This window comes from Larus michahellis, chromosome 9 (genome assembly GCF_964199755.1).
Source record: "Larus michahellis chromosome 9, bLarMic1.1, whole genome shotgun sequence".
In the NCBI taxonomy this organism is placed as follows: domain Eukaryota; kingdom Metazoa; phylum Chordata; class Aves; order Charadriiformes; family Laridae; genus Larus; species Larus michahellis.
This window is the reverse complement of record NC_133904.1, coordinates 38,824,572-38,850,866: the sequence shown is the minus strand read 5'-3', so window position 1 is coordinate 38,850,866 and position 26,295 is coordinate 38,824,572. Positions and strand designations below refer to the sequence as shown.

Below are 26,295 nucleotides of genomic sequence, written 5' to 3'. Positions count from 1 at the left end.
CTGCACAGTAGATTCATCCAGTGAACATGCTTACCAAGATACAAGGCATACACTGTGCAGAACGATCCACCAATTCTTAACACCTTTTTTTCCTAAAAAGTTACAGAACATTTAAGAATCTCAGTTCCTCAACACATGGCATTCGCTGGACTCTATTCTCATATATTGAGAATATAATATTCCCATATTGAAGCAAGCCCAGAGGAGAGCCACAAAAATGATCCGAGGGCTGGAGCACCTCTGCTATGAGGACAGGCTGTGAGAGAGTTGGGGCAACTCTCAGGAGCAACCTGATCTAGTTGAAGATGTCCCTGCTTATTGCAGGGACATTGGACTAGATGACCTTTAAAGGTCCCTTCCAACCCAAACTATTCTATGATTCTATATAATGTGTTGCTGCTCAAAATGTAAGCGTAGCTTCAAAATATTTCAAAATAATTATGCAAACTTCATGAACTTCAAGTAAAAGTATATTTAATTGATAGCAAAGTGGGAGAATTTGAGCTCTTCCTAGAGCCTCCCAAAGGATTCACCTGAGTCCAACAGCAAAACTCTTCCAGTGTCACAACAGACTCCTAACACGCTAGTTCCAAAGACCGTAACATGAACAGATTCTGAAAATCTAAAAAGATTTAAGCACAGGTTTTTTAATAATTTTTCATTTTTTCCTCTGGTTTTGCTACATTCCTCAGATGCAAAATCGGAATAATTGCCTTCAAACAATTTTTTGAGATCTAAAATAACTCATTTTGATTTCTCTGCATAGTACTATATATTTAAAATAATTAAACATTACCACTCCCTGACAAATTCCTCTCTGAAATTGTGTTAGACAAAGACACACATGAAGACTATTCAGACTTACTGCAGAAAGACAAACAAACTTTCACAAAGTCTGTCCTGTAAAATAAGTTTAGTGTCTTGGGCTACACAAGTTAGTTCCTGTCAGCTCATTCCATAGGACACTTGTTTTTAAGCATGTGCTTAATGAAGAAAAAAAAGAAGAAAAAAAAAATCACAGACATAAGTGACAGGGACTTGTTATTCTCTACTCAGAAGAGTGACTTGCAATTAACACATATATTATTGCCCGTGCCTGAAGAGATACTGTTCTTTTTCTCCTGAGGGCATCCTGGCACCCTCAGTTTTTAAGTTTTGTTTTATGTTTATAGTTCATCAAATGTCAGTACAAACTGAGACGTATTTACAAAATCCACATTTGCAAGAAAAGCTTGGCTAGTAATTATTTGCTTTAGACACAAAAGAAAACTTTGTGGGTGTGCCGCTGTACACCAAGGCTAGACGTACACAAACTATAGGCAAAAACTAAAATATTCCATGCATTTGTTATTTCAGACATTTATTGATTGTGCTTTGACCCTTTTAATGATAAAATAAAAGTGAAATTCTGATGGTAACTACTGATAAATTCTTTGATGTATTTTTTAGTTAAGGACTCTCAAGGATTGAAGTGTACAAAACAAAAAATAGACTATGCTCAGAATTTAAGAAACATGTCTTCCATTCTCTCTCAAACTCTTTGGCCAAGTTTGCAACAGTCAAACGCAGCTTCTTTCCCTCTCTCATAAGCTCTTTGCTTCCTCATACCTAAACGAGTGCCCCTGAGAAAGCCAGGTTTCATCATTAGCCCCATGACTAGCCAAAGGGCCAGACCTTCCATACGTACTAACATTGCTTGGAAGCGAATTGCCATTGTGGATAAACAGTTTAAGACAGGACACTGGCTTATTTGCAAAGCAACATGGGAAATGGGAAGGTCTCCTGTGGTATTAATCAGTGGTCCAGGTACCCAAATCCCTTTTGCACGAGTTGGGAAATTTCAGCATCGTACAAAATTGATCTGGGTAGCAATGCAGCCACTAATGAGAAGTAGAAACTGAGCAAACACATTGTTAGAGACTTCAGTGGTGTTAGCTTAAATGCAAGTAAAGAAATCCATCCTTTCCATAATATGTGTATTCATTTCCTAAGGCAACAAACTACTGCCTAAGCTGCCAACGCTGCAAACCCAACTGGACTCCAAATCGTCACACTCTCCCAAACCAGCCATTTGCCACCAAGAGCAGCTTCTGCAAGTAAGCTGATGATAACTGCATTTGATCTACATCACCCACTGTACATTCCCATCTATTAAGAGAGACAATGTTACTCAAGGAGGTAGCATGCAAAGAAGATACCATTCTCACATTGCTGCTGTTTGTTGCTTACCTCCCACCTCACAGTGGTCTCTGTACAGCACCTGGAAAAAATGGCAGTCCCTTCTTTAAGTTTCTAAATTCTAAACACAAAGTGTACTTCAAGGGCCATTTGCAGGGAAGAGTACAAGTAATTATTTTTTAAAGTGTCCTAAAAGCATCTAGAGAGAGTTCAGTGCCTTATGAATACAGACAAATACTATGGCTGCCAGGATGCCCGGGGAGGCTGGCATTACATCCTGTGCCAGGAAAGACACACAACATTGGCATGCTGTGTCTGGAGACAGGATGGGAAGATGGACCAAACACAGTTAGGAATATCTCATGTTGAAGCTACCTTATAAGTAGCTTTCTAGGAAACTCAACTAAATATATGGGCAGTTTCCCTGGTTAACAGGGAGAAAGACTCAAGTGCAGCTGCTGTTCTGTATGGCTACAGAGGCACCCAATGGTGAATACTGGGTCAGCCAAGGTCCAACATAGCCTATAATTCAGCTCCAAGCAGTCGACCTTTGGTTTCTGTTACAATAAAATCACACTGAGCTGCTTGGGTTTCATGTCAGTGCAACGTGCAATTCCTCTGTCCTTCTGCCCGAATTATGCTCATTTATGAAAACTGTTAATCCTAGATGATTATTTGATATTAATATACCAAAGAACAATTAATTTCAAATATTTGAGTACTTAAAGGTCACAATTCATTTGGAAGTCGGGTTCTGATATCCTTACCTGTATATGCTGAGTAGTGTCTATTCTGTGTAATTTTTAGAAGGTCTACAGATAAAGTATTAATAAAGCCAAATTAGTTTTGTCCTATGCAAACTGTTTTGCTCTTTTGGTATCTTACACTAGTATTCTTATTTCCTGGCAAGAGAAAACAGAAGCCTGTCATTCATTTCTGCAGACTTAAAGATCTCATTACATTATGCTGTGGTCTGATGTTAAATCGGGCAGGTGTTTTGTAGGCAAATATAAAGGTACCAACTGCTCTGGAACACTGGGGAGTGCCTCGCGTTCAACAAAACACTAACGTCGATAGCTTGATGGATATATTTTATACTAGGAAAACCTATTTGATTTAAATAGATGTAATTTTAAGAAAGAAAAATAACAAAATAAATAAGTTTACTATAAGACCAACTTTTTTACCTTTACTGCTTCTCATTAATGACGTTTATCTTCTCCGAGAGATTTGCACCGGTCCAACACTGAGGTAAGGAACAAGCACAGAAGGAAAATGCACCAAACAGCATGGCCACTTCACAAAAATCCTTTATTTCTCAGAATTTCAGTTGCTTACTTTTCCTTCTTCACCGGTGACTTCAAATTGCTGTACATCTTGGTAGGGGCTGTACAGAATGATCTTTGTTTCCAGCCCCCTACTTTCAACATTAAGTTGGTTTATCCAAAGAGGTACTCCAGAGCAACATTTATTGTACCAAACTAATGCACTATAATATAATAAAAATTGCTCTTCCATCTCTCCGCCTCCCTTGCAGCTCTCCAATAAGGAAGCTTAATCCTGACAAATTTTACCAGCCCTGGAAAAAGCCATCAACCTTGTCACTGCCCAGTTGCTTAAAATAAATATAAAAATAAGATCTTGTGAACTGTACAAAGGGTGATTAATGTTTTCATAAAACACATACTAAAAACTAACAAGTTTTGTGTTTTCAGGGTTTTTTAAGCCCCATATGGTACAAGTACTTGTGTGATATTTCCTTTTTACTTGGAAAAATAGTATCATTTTCTGAACTAGGTAAGATTCAGACTAAAGACTCATGTAAGCCAGTGGCTGGGAGGTTTTTTTATTCTAAATTACTCAGATTACATATTGAACTTCTGAGGGGTTTTTTTTCCTGCCAACATTGTATGTGGGGCTTATTAGATACTGACCTAAATCCATCTCCCTTCATTTCCTTGTAGCGTGGCAGATTTTTTTGATGGTTCTAATCAGCCTTAGTAGAGCTGCCCACCTCAATTCCATTAATGAAAAGTCAACAGTTGCACCCTGAGCTACTGACAAGTTCTGGATCAAGCAAGAAAAGCCCACAGAGATGAACCAGCTGTCATACTTTAAAATAAATAATATTATCTAGCTTGTTTCTTTCTTTTTTTTTTCTGGCCACTGAAAAGTAAAGCAATGAAATAGAAATGCAACATTAAATAAACCTGGAACTTTAAACAAACTTCTTAAAATAGCAGCTGTTGAGCTTCCAGTTTATTTTTCTGGTCTCTCACCATTCAGTTTTGCTTTCAATTTTGAACTCTGAACAAGGCTGAGGATAATGAGAAGGCCAAAACTTCCCATGATACTTTTTTCCAATTCTGCATATCCTAAGAATGACCTATATCAGAAGAACTTCCTTGTGCTAAACACTGCTACCGAGACTGTTTGAATCACACAAGGGATGAGTTTCTATCCAAAGTTATAGTTTCATGTAGGAAAAAAAAAAAGGCGGATAAATCTTTTTCAAAAAATTATTATTTAAATAATAGTATTGCATAGGCTGTCTTAAAAAAGCAGCAATAGAGTTTCAGGGAAAAAAAAACCACCATAACAAAATCCCCACATTTTGTCTAAAGTATAGTCTTATAGGTATTACAAATCCAGCTCCAACATCACAGCCTTTCCACATAGCATCAAAAGGCACTAACGGGGAAGAAATTATTTAATGAGTCCCTAGCTGATGAAAAACTGTAGGACAGATAAAGAAGTGATATCACACGAAATACAGTCAGAGCACATACCCACCTCAGAATTTGCTGTTGCTGTTACTTTAGTTAAGTCAGTTTGTTAGAACATTAATGGTCCAGCAACCAACAAACCAGCAGTTAATTGCTGGTAATGATTGGTTTCTTGGGGATTATTGCCTAAATAAATCTCAAAAGTTGTGTTCTGTTAAGTAACTCAGTATTTTCTTAAAGTTGGCAGTGAAGTCCAATGGTAGTCATGTTAGTTAACGTGAGTCAGCCTTACCATTAATCCTGATCCCCTGAGTTCAACCATTAATTCTAATCCCCTGCATATATAGAAAGCAAAGCACAGGAGTCCCTGATAGTCTTCAGGTGTTAGTTTGGAAAAATGTTACTGAATATCTAAACAGTGGAAGAAGGAAAAATCTAGTCTCATATTCTCATTCATGCTCACAGTAGAAAGAATAAATGCCTGAGTGTGGACATGTCTGTTCAGTGTAACTGTGCAGCCCTTGCCCCTCAAAAACATACTGTGAGGTTGTTTGGAAATCCTCGTGTATAAATTTGCAGAATCATCATACATTACTGGGACTGTGTGTTTAGTGTTTTGCTTCCAAAAACCAAGGAGCTTATTAAAATTAACTAAAGCTAGATCAAAAGATAATGGTGACTCTGGAGACCCATAATAATACAGAATTATATCAACACCTAGAATTTCATACATTGCATTTTGATAGTCCTTATTCTAACAACATACTCTCCAGTCAGTTTAATTTCTCGATGCAGTAAAATGTCAAAAAGCACCAAGAAAGATCAATTACTTGTACTTTTACAGAGGGACTTTTTCTTTCATATGTCAACAGATAAGACCCTAGCAACAAGGCTGAGGCTTCCTCATCTTATTTCCAACAGTACTGGAAGCCTCAGTTCTCCACCACATGGATGGTAAAAGGAGTATCACTGAGCAGGTCTGGGAAACCAACAGAGAGGCAGGGAGCCTTGGTCAAAGCCACTGACGTAAGGGAGTACCCACACACTGCAACATGACAAACAGGGATGCCAGGTGGTAATTCTATTGGTAGTCAGATTAGTCTATTTTTCTATTCAGAATACCCTCAGCATAACTATTGGCACCATTTCTGCAGAGAAGTCATGAGATTTATGCAACAGTAAGTCTGATGTGTACTTTCAGATATGTAGACATCATCAATTTGCTAGCAGTGACTCTTAAGCTCCTGAGGGGTCTCGTTAAAGATAACAGGATTCCCCAGTGGGACAGGGCCATCCTACAAACCCCACTAAGGTATCTGCAGTACAGGTAGTCTCCTTCAGAGCAGGGCTGAGTATAAATGGGTTTCTGCTAACTGTTTTATAAATGAAAAATTATTTTTAGTCATAAAGAAAACAGTGTTTGTTCAGCAGGCTTTTAGTAGGGTGAGCAACAGGTAACATATCAAGAAAAATTATTAAAGTAAAATTCATAAGCTACAAGGTGAACTAGAGTCACAAAAAAATTAGATCTGCATAAAGCACCAGTACTGTGAATGAGGATAATCTGTAAAAACTCAGCTCTGCAATATGTTTCCAAATAGGCAGCTGCCAACTCTTGTATTTACATACGTGTAAGCTGAGGCATAGAAAGGTAGAGACCTGCAAGCAACACTAAGCCAAGAAAGCTATATATTCCAATGCACAGTTCTCTGATGATTCCTTTCTCTCAGAGAGACCTACCAAGTGTGACAATGAATTAATAAATAATAAACCCTGAAGTGAAAACCAAAATTTAAGGCCTAAGTCAATTCATTATTTTTTGAGAACGTTTGAGGATTTTACGTGTTCTTAGAGCAAGCATTTGGACTAGAGGTTTAAAAAAAAAACCCACAAACAAAAACACCACCAAAAAAACCTCACCCAACCACCAAAAACAAAAATACAACACCCCCCCACCCCACCCCCACCAACAAAGCAGCTGTACTTTGCCTTAAACTACTCTGAAACCCGACTTTTAAAAGAGTTGCTAGTGAAATGCATTAAAGTATTCAACTTACTAGTAACCCCTTTACTGGTAAACTCTTTAAGGTAATAATTCACTTCAGTTTTACATCAAATGTATACCTGTTAAAAAACCAGAAGAGCATGGGTATAATATTCTTCATCACATATTTCATATATCAAGAGAAATAGAAGGAGTCAAGACATCGCTTTCCTATTCCAGTTTTCTTCCCATCTTAGTTGCTAATTGAATCGGTACTTTCTATGTGTGAATTCTCTGAAGCATTGAATTTCTCAGAACAGATGAAACAGAGGGTAAAACTCTTCTCACCTGCTGCCAGGTTCTCTAACCAACCCTGGTCACTAAGTAGATCTCACCTCTATTTCACAGCTATAATTTGCAAAGCTATTTCCTTTTTACCTCCTTAGATTTTATTACTATCAGATATAATTCTCATTTTCTAAGAATTGGGTTTTTTTCATTATGCTCATCAGACAAAAAGATTATGGATTTAGACATCCTCAGTAGTTTTTCCTACAGATAAGAGTCACAAGATGCCTTTCAACAATATCTATGGAGCTATTTCTGCATAGAGCAATTACATACAGGAAGAGGTTGTGCAGGTACAGTCATCCAAGAGAGCTCTACTATTATCAGTATTTATTTTTTTTATTACGGCAGTGATGTCTGAACTCTATTTTGAACACTATTTTACATTTTCTTGCAAGCAACTCAATCTTTAAACATGGTATACTTGCTCACACCACTGCTTACACTTTAAAGATACGTGTATAATTTTACCCTTAAGAATTCACTGTCACTGGTCTGATTTACAGAGCAGAATGCTAAAGCTTGCAAAAGTTTGCCTCGGACTCCCTCACTGCTCAGAAGACCGCAATTTAAACCGATCAAACAATGAAACGCAGAGTCTCACAGACATCGCGGTGACCCTTGCAGGATTGACTCTGAAGCTCTGAACTTACTTCATTGTTGCATGCAAATACTACTCTTGCTTTATTAAACTTACTAAGTCACATTACTGTCACAATATAAAGAGGTTGACCAAATGTCACCTTACAGTTCATTCACATGAATGAACACAAATACAAAGTACTAGGAAGAAAACACTGCACAACAGGATCACAAAGCCCAATTATAGATTTCTCCTCCTCCTCCTCACTTTCCCCTCTCTCCTTCTGCAGAGTATGAAGGCAGATAAAACGAGCATATGTGACCGAGGGCTCCATCCCACCCCAGCCCTCAAACCCTGCAAGAGATGCCTGCATTCCCGCAGGCTCTCACTTGGCAATACTATAAAGCAAACATTGTAACCAGCTCACTACAATTATTACACTAATTATTTGTTAGCAGGAATATTAATCTGCCACGTTAAGACATGACTGCCTCAGGAAAGTTTAGAAAAGTCTTGATAAAATATGCATAAGCAACTATGAAAATATAGTAGATAACTGTCAAAATAACTTTGAATACACTAAAGTATATCTGCTTACTTTCCAGCACTCACAGAATTTATCGTAATAAGTTTTGAAAGTAATACAGCCTTGCTGCTAAAAATGCAGAGCAGCTGCTTCAGATATTGTAAAATGGCTAATTTTTACTCATTTGTAGCATGGTTTCATAGACGGGTAACAGCTGCAGTTTCACCCAGCTGCATCCTGATGCTAAACGCACACCTCTAAGCAGTCAGACAAAAGTATAGATTGCTTTACTTTACAGCACTAAGGACCAGTGTCTTTCCAAGAAATACCCTGAAGGTCATTGGCAATTAAAGCTCCCCAAGGTCTCTTTCACTCGGAATGGTGGCTAGCAGACACAAGGTCTCCAAAGTCAGCCACCGTATAGTAACATAGCAGGTAGCAACTGAGCTGCATGAATTAAAGAGGATGTTGAAAGGGCTTCCTACCTGGTACAAGTTGCTACTCCCCCTCACAGCCTGGAACCCTAGATGCTGGCTCTTCTCCTTAATTGCTGAGGTAACACGAATTTCTCTACTAAGAAGTGGGGGAAAGAAAAAAAAAAAAAAAAGAAAAAAAGAAAAAAAAAAGAAAGGAAGGTTCTATTGGCTGCTGCCTCCTTCTTAAAAAGGTTACTTCAAATGCCTCTCTCGCTCCCTATTTATTTTCTCTCCCTCCCAGAAGAGCAGTTTAGAGGGAGAGTAACGGAGTGTTTATCCTGGCTCTGAGGATGCACGCTTGTGCGATAACTGCCTGCTCCCTGCAGTATAGCCGGCATGATGTGATGTGCATACTAAAGCAGTTTGCATTAGGCAAGGCTTAGCAGAGCCAGCTTCCCAGTCTCCACCTTCTGTATCACAGAACAAGCTTGCTTCTTCGAAAACAGTGGGGCTGTAATGACAAGGCGATAGGGCTCTGGTTATAGTATAAATGCATTTTCTTTGAAGATAGTGTTTAAGGATAAGGTTCTATTTATAGATTACCTCACCTTTGAAAACACAGAAGCAGCTATAAGTGAAAACGCAACAGTCATACAAATGTGCAAAAATTACCTATTATTTGCTGTCATATGACAGATGATTCTAAAAGCAAAAACTAATGAGACATCCTCAGTTAGGAAACATTTATCTGCTGCCATCTATCAAACAAGCAAAGGCGTAAAAAAAATAAATAAAGCCCTGAAGAACACAGAGGCTTAAATGTCTACAGGCTCAAAGATAAATGCATGATATTTATACGCTATAGTCACAACCGAACAATGGCTACATTATGAACAAGAATTAGCTCTAAAGTACTACATTTATCATAAATCTGAATAAATATTAGAGAAGGGCTCAAGCTGTAAAGCCCTGATTTGGATTTCGAACACTCCACAGCTCAGAAGTGCCTGAATCTAGGGATTTGTCTCTGGCCTATCTGTCTGTATTAGCTACTCATGCACACACTCACGGAAATACACAAAATAAATAAGACTATACATGAGTATGCGAAAAATCCCATTGCTTGCTCAGGTGTAAGAGTACAGTAGTGAGTACTGGTGTGTGAGCTGCTTATACTTTTTTGTTGTTTCCAAAATCAGTGATTCAGTTCTTAGCTACAAAGCATTTTAAAAAATTGCTCATTTTTTGACTATAGGGGAGGAGCTCAAGACAGATCAAAGCTTTTGGGCCCAGTTTTTCCCTTATGAATAGCTGAATGCTTGAAAGTCCACACGGGATCTGTTTACTAGCTGTTACGATATGGGGTAGGCATGTTTCCCTCTTAGACATACCAACCAGATGTTATTTCCAAAGTCTCCAAAGCTGGGCTATTGCACATCTTGCTAAACTGTCTGGGCTCTTTCTCCTTTTTGGATGATGCCAAGCACCCTTAAGAGCACACAGCTGGAAGGAGCATCAAGAGTCACCGGCGACACTTTACTACCTTCCCACTACCCCAGGGCTGACTGCCCTAGAGGTTAGGAACCTTGCCTGAAGTCTCACTATATTCAGAGTAATTTTATAGCCACGTATTCTTTAGCTCATATTAAATCTTTTTTGAACTAATCTTTCTCCTTCCATGCTGTTTAACTCCCTGGCATATTTATGAAAGGATCTCAGCTTTGGATGCCTGATTTAAGGGAGCCTACCATAATTTTTTTCTTAGGAGGAAGGCTCTGAAATCCTGGGGTGCCTGTCAGCCTCCAAGTTCAGTATGAGCTGGTTTTTTTGTTTGGTTGGTTGGGTTGTATTGAGCATGAGTGACCAGGACTGTGCATGGTGTTCCAGCAGACAGCTGAAAAACTCTTTGTGCAATTATAATATTAACATACTTCCCTCTCTACTGGAAATAATTTGCAGTACTTTGAAAGACTGCATTTGCCTTTTTATGGTTTTATCACTCAGGCAACCATAGTCATCTTATTCCCAACTTATATACATTCCCACTGGACGGGTTCTCACCTTACAGAAGTTAGTATTAAGGTTTCTCATATACATGGATATGCTTTTCCTAACTAGTAAATTTTATTTACTTTTATTCTCGTAGTTCTTATGGGTCTCTATTTTGTGTATGCTGTGCTAATACTTCTTTGTACTGACAATGTCCCTTATCTTTATGAGCAGCATACTTCATTAGCACATCTATACAAGGATCATACTTGAAAATACATTTTTAATTGGTCCCAAGACTGATTCTTGATGAATTCTACTAGTAAATTTCTTACAGTCCGTTACTTCTATATATTATGTAAATGTTCTTCAAGCCAGGAATTATCATTTGGATATAGTTTAGATTCAGAAAAGCCTATTGCAAAATATCTCTGTTCAATAGTCTGCTCTGCAGTGTCATATAGAATAATGACTAACTTTATAGCTGGGCATTCACATAATGAACTGCCCTTTCATTTGAATATCTTGACTGAAAATTCTCATAAAAATTCTCAAAACTTCTTGTTCAAGCAAAACAAAAAACTCCCACATGTGAATTAGTGCCACTACTTGAGGATAGACTAGAGGCCTGGTTTATAATTCTGTATTAGAAATCTGAAGGATCTATAGTTAGACAAAGTATTCACACCATCCATACATCAGAAATTATGAACAAATGTGTGCACATGTAGATAGGTGCACAATAATACACCTGTATTATTCATAATATGAAGTACTGAAGCCTTACAACCTTTCGAGATAAACGATGACAAAAGAAAAAAAAAAATTATTGGATTTCTTCCCTTTTGCTATGTGTAGCTTTGATATCTATTGAAAGAAGATGTTTTTAGCACACTATCAATTATGAATCTTGAGGTCTCTATTCTAAGTATAATCCAAATTGATTCAAATATTGTCACCATGGATATTAATAATATAATAATTCAGAAACTGATGAAATTTATTGCAGCACCTGAGCATTGCTTTATGCATTTTTGTTAAAGACCTAGCATATCACTTTGAAGATATCCGTTAAGATATCTGTATCAAACACATGTATATGTGCATGTGTACATTTGTGTATAAGTATTTTTTTTAAATTGCAATAAGATTTTCAGTAGAGCGTTCCACTATTCACAGTCAGCTAAAGAAGGCTTGAAAATAACGTGTTTTATATATAATTGCTGCCAGGAGTTACTCAAAAGGCTAGCAACAGGAAAAAAATGAAACCGCCTGTAGCCAATTTTAATACAACCTGTTATTCTTCCTATCCCGTGACAGACATGAGTTCTGAGTGAAACAGAAGTAACATTTGGCTGGCTAAAAAATCTTTACAGACAACTCTGCCAACAGACATTACACATTAACATTGACAATGTCTGATGTTCATTGTGCAAACATTCTCCTTGTGTTTCAAGTCTGAGCCAAAAGATGGTTTATGGCTTACATAAAGTTTAGTGGCAACAGCAGAGGCATATTTTTATGGACAGTAGAGTAAAAGTCCTCCTGTTCCTGAAAAGGCTATTGGGAAACAGCTGGCAGTCACAACCTATTGAGAAGTACAGATATTGAAATAGAGTATAAAATATACTTGTCACTCTCACACTTTCCAGGATGGACACAAAGCACCATGCACTATACCATTTTCTACGCGTTAATTATGTCTTCCAACAAAACTTTAGCTTGCACTTTTGAAGCTGACTAATGGATTTACGACACAATTCCCACTGAAATAAAATGGGGGTGTTTTGGGTTGTAGGTTTTTGGGGTTTTTTTGGAGGGGGGGGGAGGGGGAAGGAGGTAGAGGTGGAGGGAGTAGGGAAGAGGAAGAAGCCATTCTAAAAATCCTGATTCCTTTGAAACACAAAGGTCAGCAGCTCACCCAGACTATCTAAAGCTGAAGGCTACACAACTGTATAGGTCAAAAGAAACACACAGATTTTTGAAAGGCATTTTCTGCCTTACTAGAAAAAAAAGGAAGAAAAAGCACATATTTAAAATGAAAATAAAGTCATCCAAAAACAAATTCATAAAAGTTTAAATCAAAAGGCTAGTTCTAAAATAAAAGGATGATATATTATTTATAGCAACGTTAGTGTTACTATCTTCTCTAGCTAGACATTAATCAATGCCTACCAAAATGTGATATGTTTGTTTCAAATATCCTGATCCTTCTTTCCTTGTTGCTGTTGGCAGGTGTCACAGGCAAAAAAGGCTCTGTCCTTCTTGGTGTATAACTTCAGAAGTCTCATTGTAGAATAGTAATGTTGCCATTCCATGATGACAAACTTTATTGACAATAATTTCGATGTATGGTAACCATAAGAGCTTGACATGTCATTATAAACTGAAAACCGGAAGTGGAGCAAGGACATGAAGCTGATCTTACTTGCTCAGAAGTATGAGATGTTTTTAACAAGGACACAACATTCTGGCCCACCAGGATAAGTATGAGACTATTTCTATTTCAAGCCAATAACTTCTCTTGATATACAGTTCTCTCTCTCTCAAAAAGAAGCAGCAACAAGCCTTCAAATGTACACTAGACACGTCTGCTTAGCAATTGGCACATGACCAGTCTAAAGATTCGAGTGATTGCTATTCATGACTTGAAAAAAAGATGGGAAAAATGCCACTTTTTGTCTCTCATATTGAGTTTACTTTTGCAATAGGCAAATTATTATGCATCTTCATTAAATACTGTCTATATTTGAAAAGGATGTTCCTGTTCATTACCTGACAGAGCTTAAGTGTAAAAAGGCTGAAGGCCAAAAAAAGTGCTCCATACGATTAGCTCTGATTTTCTGTTCTACATAAAGAACATCATTAGAATGGTATTATTATTCGCTGTAACCAATATAATTCAGTCCAACAGTTAGAATTAGTGTTTTCTCAAACTCTGTTCTAGGAGAACGATCCAGTCTCCTCTATATATGTATTTTCCCAAGGACATAAAAGAGCAGAGTGCCCAACTCCCATAACCTTTGGACAAAAACCATCGGGAGATGGGTAGAAAATTTTGCACAGAGTACTAGCTTCTTTGATAAAAAAGTTATTTAAAACAGTGTTGTTTAGCATTTAAATATTCAAAACAAAAATAATCATACTGTGGATTAGAATAGGAGAGGAAGTTCTGCAAACTATTTAGGAGGACAGTAAGAAAGATCCAAAACATCAGAACAAGATAGGACTTTTTTTCTTCCCAGGAAAGCTAATCTATATTTAATAACAGAGCACCAGGAGAGGGGCACTCGTAATAGGATGAGAAATATTATGGTGTTTCTCTTGTTAAGCAGTGAAATATAGCTATTAAATCGTTAAAACCTCTGTAATGCTTAAATATGACAGAAGAAAATTGGTCCCAATGAGATGATACGGTCTTATTTCAGTCTTTTAGAATGGTGAATGTGGACAGCAAGATTGGGAACTGCAGTATTTTTTAGTGAAATTTCAGGGCATAACCACAACTGTAGTGAATCAATTTTGACTTCCCAGAGAGATTTATGCAGAGATGTATAATACAGCACATTAATCCCCTCATGCGTCCCCAGAGGGAAGACACACTGCTTATTAAACTTTAAAAAAAAAAAAAAAAAAAAGGTCTTTTCAGACATGTATGTATTCTCCAAAACGAAAGTGAACAATTTGGATAATAGCAGTATTTTTACTGAAATAAAAATAACAACACCCCCATGCAGGTAATGGTACAGCTCCATATATTGTAACATGAAGGGATGGCAGAGGCCAATCAGTTTGCCGTTCTGTGTCTGTCTCTGTGGGGCTCTGGGCACGAAGGCACAGATGTGGCCAGAACACCAGAAACGTTGCTCTAGAGACTCGCTCTTTGAGCCATGAACAGCTGGGCAAAATTTGAAGCAGATCTAAAACTGTTTAATGGTGCTCTGGGACCAATGAGGCACAATCAGTCCTTCAGTTCCCAAGGCAAAAGAGGTGGAGAAGAATAATGTTTTCAAATATTTCAGAAATACAGAGTTTTCTGGGTTTGTTTGTTTTAAATTATTTATTTTCATACCAGTTTGCATCCTGCAAATTGAAATATCTTCCCAATATAAAAAAACCCACACAAAAAAAAAAAAACAAACCACAAAACCCCCTGAATTCTGCAAGTGTTTTAATGTCCTCCGTATAAATTAGTGATGAGAAGAGATGATAGAATATCTGTAACCTGTGAAGCACGCAGACAGCATGCCAGCTTTCCTCTTGTGCATCTGCTCAGCCAAAGTACAGCCAAGAGATATTAGCAGACTTTTTTGAAGACGGTAGCAGCAGCAGTGAAGTACCAGAATCATTGCAAAATGGTCACAAAGCTAACTTTCATCAGGTGATTAATAGGCAGTGTTTCTAAAATTTCAATTTTAATTACCTGCAGACCATTTAGACATATCAGAAACACTCTTCAGACAGTCTTATCATCACTTCTGCATTTTTCTCAAAAATCTATCTTTATAGACGCACTACAGGTTACCAGAATCCTACAACTTTACACGCTATTTGCATTTCCTGTCCTCAGCCATTGAAAATAAAACAAATGTCAACAAATACCGTTTCCACTCTAATTTTATAGACCCTGACAGCCTTCAGCAGCTTACTGTCTGCTAATTCCTTTAATAACCTTATTTCTCAGTGTCATATGTTATAGTTTATGACTTCCTTTTTAAATCAAGTTGTATCACCCCGGAGGAAACAAAGCATCTACTCCTAGCAGTGCAGTGAAAACAGCACAGCTGGAGAAAACTAGTATCTAATCACGAGGCATTATTACTTTTCCAGCAATTGTACCACCAGTGGCTCTACAGTGCTTCGCTAAAGCATCAGGCTCCTTTTTTATTTTATTTTAATTAACTCAACTTTTATTTCATTTTTAATAAGTGCATCAAAAATAATATTTATGAAATTGATTACATTTTGGATGTAAAATTCTGGGACTAGCTCTGAAATCTTGAAATTCTTTTTCTCTTTGTTTAAAAGGCAGAGGGCGTATATCTGCACTTTTAGCATACACCATTTCCTATGCGATCATTTTGTCAAAGGTATTTTTTCTTCATGGGCAATAGGCTGAGAACTCCAGATTAGAAGACAGTGACTTAATCAGGAAAACTTAAATGTTCAGTCTAAAGGAAAGTTCACTTTTGGTGCCCATGCCAAAATTACATCCTGAAGACTCGTAGTGGAAGAGGTTCAAGACTGAAATACAGTGCATCACAGACTCCGTTTGCAGAGCCAATCCAGGCTCCAAACAAGAGCTAATTATAACAGTTCAGCTGACTGGTGTGATAGCACAGTTCAAATTCATGTGGAATTGTGCTGGAAAGTCTGAGTAAAGCCAGAGGATGAAATTGCGATACAGCCCAGAAAGCTCCTCAGGTCCCAGCTGGCGGATATTAAATGAATGCTCTCACAAAATCTTCCATTCCAATGACTGGGGGGTGGGGAATTAAAGAGTTTAAGGCTTGTAAAAGTACGGACAGGAAGTCCACCTGTTTTACTCCTGGGCTTGTGCTCTGTAAGTAACTGCAAGCTATTTCTAACCACTTTTCTGTATGTTACAGTACACATAGCAGTAGGAGGACCCATATTTTAGTTTGGTGTTGTTTCAGACAACATAGCTTATTTTTATTCTGAGTGCTTATTTCAGGTCCCTCCCCATGTAATATAAGGGTGCCCTTGTGAGAAAGTCCTGACTCGATGACCTTTCCAAAGACAAGAATTTATAACTCAGATACTGTAGAACTCACTCAAAAATACCTATGTACCTTCTCTACATTCAGTAATGTCAAAGTTGGTCATAAAACATTAATAGAAGAAAGTGAAATTAAATTATACTTAAGGACTTAATCCAATATCCGTGGTGTCCCAAGTATTTAATTCTTATACTACTGGTCAATTTAAATTTTCCCTATATATCTTGTCTTTTCACCTTGGTTGATAATTTGAACATAGAAATGCAGATATAAGATCCAAGTAATGCAAAACTTTTCAGAGAAACTTGCAAATTTTAGAATTTTTTGGACTAAATTTTGTAAACTAAATATTTGCTCCTCACTCTAGATGAGGGGTGTTAATAGGTTCCTCACTTGTAAAAAGATGCAAAAAAGTATTTAGGGATTTAACCAGTTCTTTCTTCTGTAGAAATATAGTAACTCAGATACTCTGAAGATATTGTCTCCATATATTTAGGAATTAGTGGAATGGAGAAGTTTGTTTAAGCATATTGGATTAACATTGTATCTTTTCGTACTGTTTTCTCTTGTGGCCCTCCTACATGAAGACCTTAGTATCATCATAGCATTAATATTGTGAGAAAACTCTATTTGACTTTATTGAAGAAAAATAAATTTTAATCAATATAATCCAAATCAGCTCCTCTGCTCATTGTTTTCATTTCAGAACAAAATGAAAACAAATTCTCATGGGTAAAGAATTATTATCTGTAGAGGAGAATCATATGAGAGAAACTGGCTGCTCATGGCCTGGACAGGTGTACTCTTCGCTGGGTAAAAAACTGGCTGGATGGCCGTGCCCAGAGAGTGGTGGTAAATGGAGTTAAATCCAGTTGGTGTCCGGTCACAAGTGGTGTCCCCCAGGGCTCGGTGCTGGGGCCGGTTCTCTTTAATATCTTTATCAATGATCTGGATGAAGGGATCGAATGCACCCTCAGTAAGTTCGCAGATGACACTAAACTGGGCGGGCGTGTTGATCTGCTTGAGGGTAGGTTGGCTCTGCAGAGGGATCTGGACAGGCTGGACCAATGGGCTGAGACCAATGGTATGAGGTTCAACAAGGCCAAGTGCCGGGTCCTGCACTTGGGACACAACAACCCCATGCAGCGCTACAGGATTGGGGCAGAGTGGCTTGAAAGCAGCTCGACAGAAAAGGACTTGGGAGTGTTGGTTGACAGCCGGCTGAATATGAGCCAGCAGTGTGCCCAGGTGGCCAAGAAGGCCAACAGCATCCTAGCCTGTATCAGGAATAGTGTGGTGAGCCGGACTAGGGAAGTGATCATCCCCCTGTACTCGGCACTGGTGAGGCCCCACCTCGAGTACTGCGTTCAGTTTTGGGCCCCTCGCTACAAGAGGGACATTGAGGTGTTGGAGCGTGTTCAGAGAAGGGCTACAAAGCTGGTGAGGGGCCTGGAGGACAAACCTTATGAGGAACGACTGAGGGAGCTGGGGTTGTTTAGCCTGGAGAAGAGGAGGCTGAGGGGAGACCTTATCACCCTCTACAACTACCTGAAAGGAGGTTGTAGAGAGATGGGGGCTGACCTCTTCTCCCTGGTGACAAGTGATAGGACGAGGGGAAACGGGTTCAAGTTACGTCAGGGGAGGTTTAGATTGGATATTAGGAGACATTTTTTCACTGAAAGGGTTATTAAACATTGGAATAGGCTGCCCAGGGAGGTGGTGGATTCACCATCCCTGGAGGTGTTTAAAAAAAAGGTAGATGGGGCACTTAAGGACATGGTTTAGAAGTGGCTCTTGTCAGGGTAGGCTAAAGGTTGGACTCAATGATCTTAAAGGTCCCTTCCAACCTCAACAATTCTATGATTCTATGAGATGATTCAACAGGAGCGAGACTGACAGTAGCAGACACCTCAGCTACTCTTTCAGAAACTCAGCATAACAAAAGGAGTTTAAAAAATTTTAAAAATGAGCACACCTTTTTGTTTGTTTTTAGGCAGAATTGATTATATGTGGCCCAATAGATGGAGAATAAGTCAATGAAGAGATCCCGTGAGCTACTACAACAGCAAAATAACCAATCTGTTTGACTAGTAAGATGATTCAACTGCTTTTCTTCACCACAGATACCAGTGTTATTCACAGAACAGTCTGGAGAATAGGGCCTCAGTAGGGCCTGGTATTTGTCACCACAGGCTGTCATCCATTAGAGGTACTCAAGTCAGCACTGCTGATATGAATGCTGCGCAGGTTGGATTGGCAACTTGCAATAATTCACAAATAAGAGACATCACATACCTTAAATATACTCTCAGAAGCAGATTAAGTTCAGTTACAGCTGAACCCCACTTTTCCATTTTGTTACACAATGGCCAGCCTCTTAGGGAAAAGAGAAAGACCCAAAACTGTACTCCTTTCTGCACAAAAAGAAATAGTTTATCACACACTTCTGTATCATAACTGAAAAAGTGCACCTCACAACATGGGGAATAAAGAATCCTTTTTAATGGGCTTTCTGCCCCCTGTGCAGATACAAGGGCAACTCCATTTAGAGCACAATACATGCGCAGACCTAAAGCTAAGACCTATGAGGAAAGGTCTCCAACAGTAATGGGCTCAGTCCGTGCATCTCAGAAACAGCAGGACCTCTAGGTACAAGACTTCTCCCCCGGCTTCATTTTTGAGTCTAAGCACCACCTGACCCATTGCACTCTAGTCCCCACAGTTCTCGCCTCTTTCTTAACCAATGACACCATTAATGAGCCTATTTGTTAGTCCGAGGTCAAGGTGACAGGACAGCACTGGAATAACTACCTAGACTCTCACCTCTTCCCAGAGGACCTATGCAGCCCTGTTTCTTGTTGTAGTCAGTACATTTGTGATCTATACCAAAACAGTTGATTTTGAATGCATATATATAGTTTCCAGAGTCACCATCCCCAGAGAATTAGAAGATAGTAAATTCCTATTTTAAAAAGCCTGTAAACTGTCATTCAAACAGCATGCTGAATTTACTTAGTCTGTATTGGTGGGCTTTTTTGTTTGGTTTCTATAACCCGCTAGCAAATGAAGATGTTTGCAGAAAGTACTGAAACAGTAAACATAGATACTTTGATGCAAAAAAATCCCCAAACAACCCAAAACTGACCACAACCGCATAGAAAGGAAGATAAAGGAAGCATGTATTCAGTTCTAACGTAAAGCTATACAACCTGGTTAACATCTCTCTTAATTTGGGGGAGGGGTTATTTTCTCTTCATCAAAACAAAACCCAAAGAGATGAAAAAAAAAAACAAACTAGACAGATCAGCTAGTCCAGCAGAAGACACGGGACCATAACACTCTAGCTCTTTTGCTCTCTATCATGAATGACAGGATCAGACGTTCCTTCAGACACCTTTCATCCTCTCCTCTGCCTCTGGCTACCACAGTGTAGTTTGTGATTTTCCCACATAGCAAGCAATAGCTCATACCTCAGAACCCCAACCAAGTTTTATAAAATGCCCAGAAGGCACCTCTCAGGAGGTGGGGGGAAACATAACAACCTACACAGGAGAAGCATATTTCTCCCTGCTGCATAAAAGTGGGCTAGCAGTGCCTGCCAATGAGAAGAAATCCTAAATGGCTTGGAAGTAATGATTCTAATCATTTAATTTACACTTGCTGTTTCTGTTCCTAATTCTGCCTGTCAGTGAAATGGTGTTTATCCTTCCTTTATTGTTAGTATGCAAATACTGTCTCCATTTCCTCAAATAGCCATGTCATTGTTATACTGTAAGATACTGTACATTAATGCTAAATGAAGGTTTATGAACTAATGGGAAATAAACCGATCTGTGTCCTCAACCTAGCATGTCATGCTACAGGCCTGGTGCACAGCAAACAGACTACACTATCACTGTGACATTTTTTTTGTCATACCATACTGGGGGCTTTTCTCACCTGACTCTTTGGAATATGTGAAATTCATGTGTAGGGAGCGAATTTACAGAAGGCAAACATTGATTTTGAAATCTGCCCGATTTTTTATGCAAGTTGCATAGAAAAATGCCGCATAACTCTAAGCTGAGAGGCAGTCCCAAAGTAAGCCTTTTGTCTGCAGCCTGAAATTCTGTGCATAAAAGACAAAGCAATAGCATATCGTGCAAATGAGTATGTACCATTAAAGGAAATTAGTGTGAAAGCCAGGTGTGCTTAGCAAATAGACCTAGAATTTTTTGTCCTTTCTTGCTAGATGCATAGCAATTACTGAGATACCAACAAATCTCCCTTTTTTCCATATCAACACACACAAAAGATCCAAAACAGTATATTCCACTTGGATTCATTTTGATGAACTATATGTTCTTCAGACCTAAGTAAAACATTCCCATCAGACATTCAAAATTATATCAATACAACAAAATCGGAAGAAAAAATTAGGCTATTTAAATAATAGCATTTAATTAGATTTGTTCATGCAAGTGCTTTTATCCTTCCACATCTGACAACAGCTGTGCAGAAAATGTCTCTGAGTTTGCTTAAGAGAGAGACTGGGAATGCTTTACAAGAGCTGCATCCTTCCTTCTTGAATATACGCTGTACGAACTTATTTATTTGCACTTGAATAATGTGTAGAGCTACAGCCATGGGATTGTTGGTTGGCTGTCCCGGCTGTCGAATAAACCAGTAACAGCAGCAAAAAAAAAAAAAAAAAAAAAAAAAAAGATAGCTTCTTTCCTCAAGAGAGCTCATACAACAGAAAACACGTGGAGACAGAAAAAACAAAGGGAGCACCAAAGCCTCTGAGAACATACTTCTCAGCAGGGGAGGCAATACAGACACTAAATCACCCACCGCCTCCTTGTCAGGTTTTTGCAGCCGTTCTAACACAGGAGATCTCAAAGGGGGCTCTGAAGCAGGATGCTTGCAGGTGTTTACAAAGAGCTCCTCTTACGTGAGTGAAGCAACAAGGGAAAAAATGTGACAGGCTTGTTTGGAAGCACACACAGGCAAATATAGGACTGCAGAATAAACCTGGTTTTGTATATCCAAGTTGGAGTTCACTGTTAATCAAGAGCAATAATTGTCCTTGGAATTCTTGCGTGTCACAATGAAACTAAATAGGTCTTTACTTATAACGACAGTTACCAGAATTACAGTGTTTTTTATTATAAAGGCCCTGTTTTTCCAGAGGGGCAAAGAGACATGAAGCAAAAAAGGATTTACCAAGTGACTGCGTGATGAGCAGCTCTACTAATTCAGGGTAGAGCAAGTAGTACATTCCTGCCAGTTTCCCCTGACCCAGATTTAGATGGCAAAATGCATTAGCAAAACAGAAGATTATCCATCAGCTGTTACAAACCAAGAATTATAAGAGCTGTATGTGCCGGGGGGGGGAGAATGTGTTTGGTGAGAATAATCAATATTATTAAGAGTTGTGCTCATTCTGAGGTTCATCGCCTTTATACCACCTAAGTGGCTCAAAGGGGCCTTAATCCAGCCACAAATTACCAGGAGATAATGCTCTATGAATGAAAACTACTGCAGCATTTGTGGTGGGCCTTGAGCCTACAAACACCAGAAGATACAACACCACTAGTAGGAGAGCTCTCGCCAGCCTTGTCTCCTGTCCTGAGCCATTGAGAACTAACTACCCTTGAACTTTTATGGAGCATGTAGCAAGACCTTAATGCCCTCAAGTCCTTGCACATCCTGGAAAGCCAGGTACTGCCTGCCCAGCAGGGACTAGGCTGACTCATAGCTGTGCCACCAGCACTGGAGCCTGAAACTAATTTTCAGTTGTTTCAAACTGTGTGGAACCACACGCCTACATCATTTCATGATCTCTCCCCCCACCTTTTCTTTTTTTTTTTTTTTTTTTTCCTGTGGAATTCCTAGCAGTTTAAGACCATGCAAAACAATGCTCTTGAGATAAAGAAACAGATCTTGCTAAAAATCTCTGTAATCTTTCTAAGGAGGACAACAGGAAAAAGGGCAATGCCTTGCCAAATCTGAGCAGTGGTCTGTTCTCCGCATCTTCGCTCAGGTTGCGGTCACTGTGACCAAAGGCCTCTCTCTGCCTAACTGCAAGGAGTAAGTGCGTAGAAATCTGATGGTTTCTCTTGGTCATTAACTGATGCAAACATGGATCGCAAACATATTATACACATACACAGTATTCACAATCTTGTCCCAGTGCTAGTTTGTGCATTCATACCACATTTCTGCAATAACACAGCAACAATTTATGGCCAACTATGAAAAATGTGGCTGGCAGATTTCAGTGTAATTTCTTGGGTTTCCAACTTCATTGTTACGTGCCTGAGAGGTAGTTAAATGGTAATAACACTTTTTCCCTTCATTTCCAGACTTGTACCTTAACTGAAGATCAGTCCTCCTCTGATGGAAGGTGAGGGAGAAGTATTAAAAAAAGTAAAAATTAGGTAACACAGGCTTCAGTAAAGTAAGAAACCAAGAATAGCACTACATTTACAGCTAGAGGACTCTATAATAAGCTCAAATTCTGGAGTAATAAAGAAACTAGTCGATGTTTCATTCTTTAATTTCTTTACAAGTTGTTTAGAATTGCTTTATACAAAATCCCAATTTTAACCCCACGTGAAGATAATGCTGTTGACCTATAGCCAGGATTTATCCTGTCAGCTTCTGCTGTACTACATGCGTTCTGCGTGTATTACTTCCCCAAACTGCAAATACCTCTTTGCACTTAAGAAATGGCTCCTGGCAGTTGTCCAGCTTATTTCTATGTCTATGCTCCATCAAAGCTCAATTACCCTGAAAACTTCAATAAATGTTACCAGGATCTCTGCCACAGTTCTTAGAGGACATGCAAGAAGATTGTTTTTTAGGTAATATTATTGCAATGAGAAAAAGTAGCTACAAAGTTACACATTTTCCAGGGAGGGGGTAAGCAAAAAAACGATTGAGGGTAGGAAAATATATTAAAAGTGGAATTTTAAGTGCATCTTATAATGAGAGTCATTGTTTTTCTATATGTATTCTCTGTACTGATTTCTAAAAGTACTTACCTTTGCTGAGTTATTCACCAGCCACTTTATAGGTACTTTATAGTTCTACAAATCATTTTCTGTCCTGTGAATGTTTAAGCAGAAAAAGGCTGAATGTGATACTAGTGCAGTTTATTAAAAAAAATTAAAAATAACAAGAGGAAAGGAGAATAAGTACAAAATAGTAAAATGGAATAATATAGACCCAGTGAAAAGTGCTATACAAAGGGAGTTTTGCAGGGGAACATTAAATATTCAGTGAAGGTTAGTTTGCACTGCTAACACTGAAGGCACGGAAATTGACGGTTTTTCGCAAACACATCTGACCAAACCACAGCAATTTTGGAGACATCCCAATGCGCTTTCTGACACTCGCATTCAGAGTGCAGAGAGGCGATGAGGGGTAGCTCTGAAGCACACAACATGACAAACTACCACAAATGAACAGCCAGTCTGCGAGAGATGTACATTAAATATGAGAAAATAAAATTGCAAGGGACACGGCTTCTGGAAATCCCTAATGCATTCTTCCTAAAGCACAACTGTGCAACTAATTGTATACTTTAGCTGTAAAATTTAGAGATGAACATGTTTTTTCTTCTAGTTCTATTACAGACAAACTACAAGGGAGCAGCAGCCGTGAGGGAGCGGAGCAGAGACTCTCTGCAGGAATAGCTGGGGCTCCACAGGAAGCACTTAGTGCTGCTGAGGCTTCATAAATGACAACAAATATGTTGTTCTCCGATTTTAGATACTGATAGAACCAGCTTTTTAATGACCAGACCGATATGAACAGTACCCCATGTGAATATGCATTAAAACATTTTGTGTTTTCAATTTTTAGCTGCTCAGTTATCACTGAGCTAATTATGAAAAAGCTTGTAAAGCTTCACGCTAACTCTACAGAGCCCTTACTTCTGCATCATCCAGCGTCTAACAAAAATCCGTTTCCAAACGAACTCATGCGTAGAGAGTGCTATCATTGTAAAGGTTTCTGACGCACCATAGAAACCAACTGATTTTCTATATAAAGTATACACAGTATAGGATCCTGCATCAAACCACCTGTTCTGATAAACTCATTTTAAACTGTGAGAAAATTGACATCCGAACTCTGACATTGATCCACAAACCAACAGGATTGCTCAGTGGTGTAAAAAGCCTTAGAAAATTGCCGTATCCAGAACAAGATAATGTGCCTAGGGCTAACCATTAATTTGAACTATTAAGTACCGTGACTGTGGCAGTTACACGGGGGGTCTCTCATCTTGGATGAGGAATCTAGCCCTGAGGGTGTATTGGATGCCAAAATCTTTGCACACACATATCTGTCCCCTCATTCCATTCGTATTTTGTATTTGTACATTTTTATGATTCAAAGAGGCCAAAAGTAAGTCCTAGTTTGGATAAGCCCCCTTTTGAAAATTTATAAGTGAATGGTGGCTTAATATATGGGGTTTAAATTTCCTAGTCTGAAACATTTTTTCCTCTTTGAGAACAAATGTGGCCGTAAATCCTACAGAGGCTAATACTGCATATTCCACAGCTGAAGATTTCCACAAATCCCAAAGGCCATGACATCTGCCGGATTATAGATAAAGAACAGGACATTTTGCAATAATGTGTGTTTTTAACAGTGCACAGTGAATTTGCGTCCTGCACATGTGCTGAACATGGTGGTGGGGTTTTGTTTGATTTTTTCAATCAGAAAGAAGCTGACTTTCCTGGCCTTTAAAATACAGATTTTAAACTGTTCTTAATATTTGGTCTCCTAAAATTCAAACATTTGAAAATCCTAAGAGTCTGTCAAATGAGGTGTCACAGCCCCAAGGGCACTAATTGGTCTTAGTGACGCTGACCAACTTCCCCTGACACCCCCACCTGGTCACTCTCAGGGACCCATTTGGGCTCAGCCCGGGGCCAAAGGAGGTTTCAGGGTGAAGCTGAAGCGTGAGTCACCCAGGACAGAAGGGCCAGTTTCACACCACTTAAGCTTCCTTCACCACCGGGCAGATGACCCAGCACCCAGTCAGTTCAGGACATCTTTGGAAGCTCGGTGCTAAAAGTTTAAACAGAACTTGAGTCCCGTGCTAAGCTCGAGTTTTTGTACAGCATACTGCTCCTCTGCTGCCCATCAGGTAGCAGACACTCGTTGCAGGAAAAGAAGTTAAAAATGTTGGCGAGAAAGAACAGAAGACAGCAGGAAAACAAGTAAAAGTAGCTATGGAAAATACAAAGGATAAATACTATTAGCTGGACGTGCACAATATTGACCTATAAAGTCAAAATAACTTTTACACACCCAGGTTTCTACTCATAGGTTTGCTTTAGACCAGACTGTACTTAAGAAGAATATCTTTTGACAGCTACCTTGAACGTTTTGCACTGTGCTAGAAAAGCCCATAGCCACTAATCATTAGAAGTGCTGCAAAAGATTTTTTCTCAACATCTATGTAACAATGTGATCATCTGGAAAAGCCAGCTCTAGCTCTGGCCAAGCAGAGGGCTAGCAGCAAAAATTTGGCACTTTTGACCTCCCAAGTCCAGAGAAGGAGCAGAAGGGACAAGTCAGTGGTGCACGTGCTGCTGTGCTGGAGAAAGGCAAGTCCCAGGTGACTGTGAGTGAGAATACCCCTTCCACTTCTCTTCTCACCCGTGAGAAACCCAGAAGCAGAAAAGACACTGCTGGAAAAATTCTGCTTCATGTGTATCCTTTGTCACAGGGGTGCATGTGATGACACAGGTAGTGTTATAGTTACACAGGTAGTGTTATAGTGTTACAAGGGGTGCCAACACT

At 38.9% G+C, this 26,295-nt stretch overlaps 1 protein-coding gene across 3 annotated transcripts in view; it reads right to left on the bottom strand.

Moving 5' to 3' along the window:
* TENM1 (teneurin transmembrane protein 1) overlaps positions 1-26,295 on the bottom strand; it is a 995,213-nt gene that overhangs the window by 898,911 nt on the left and 70,007 nt on the right. For 2 of the 3 annotated variants that reach the window (XM_074599879.1, XM_074599878.1), the window contains exon 1: positions 8,831-9,120. The exons of the other annotated variant lie outside the window; for it this stretch is intronic. The gene's annotated coding sequence lies outside the window, so the exon portion shown is untranslated. Of the gene's footprint in view, positions 1-8,830; positions 9,121-26,295 lie in introns of those variants that run through there. 3 annotated transcript variants of the gene reach the window in all.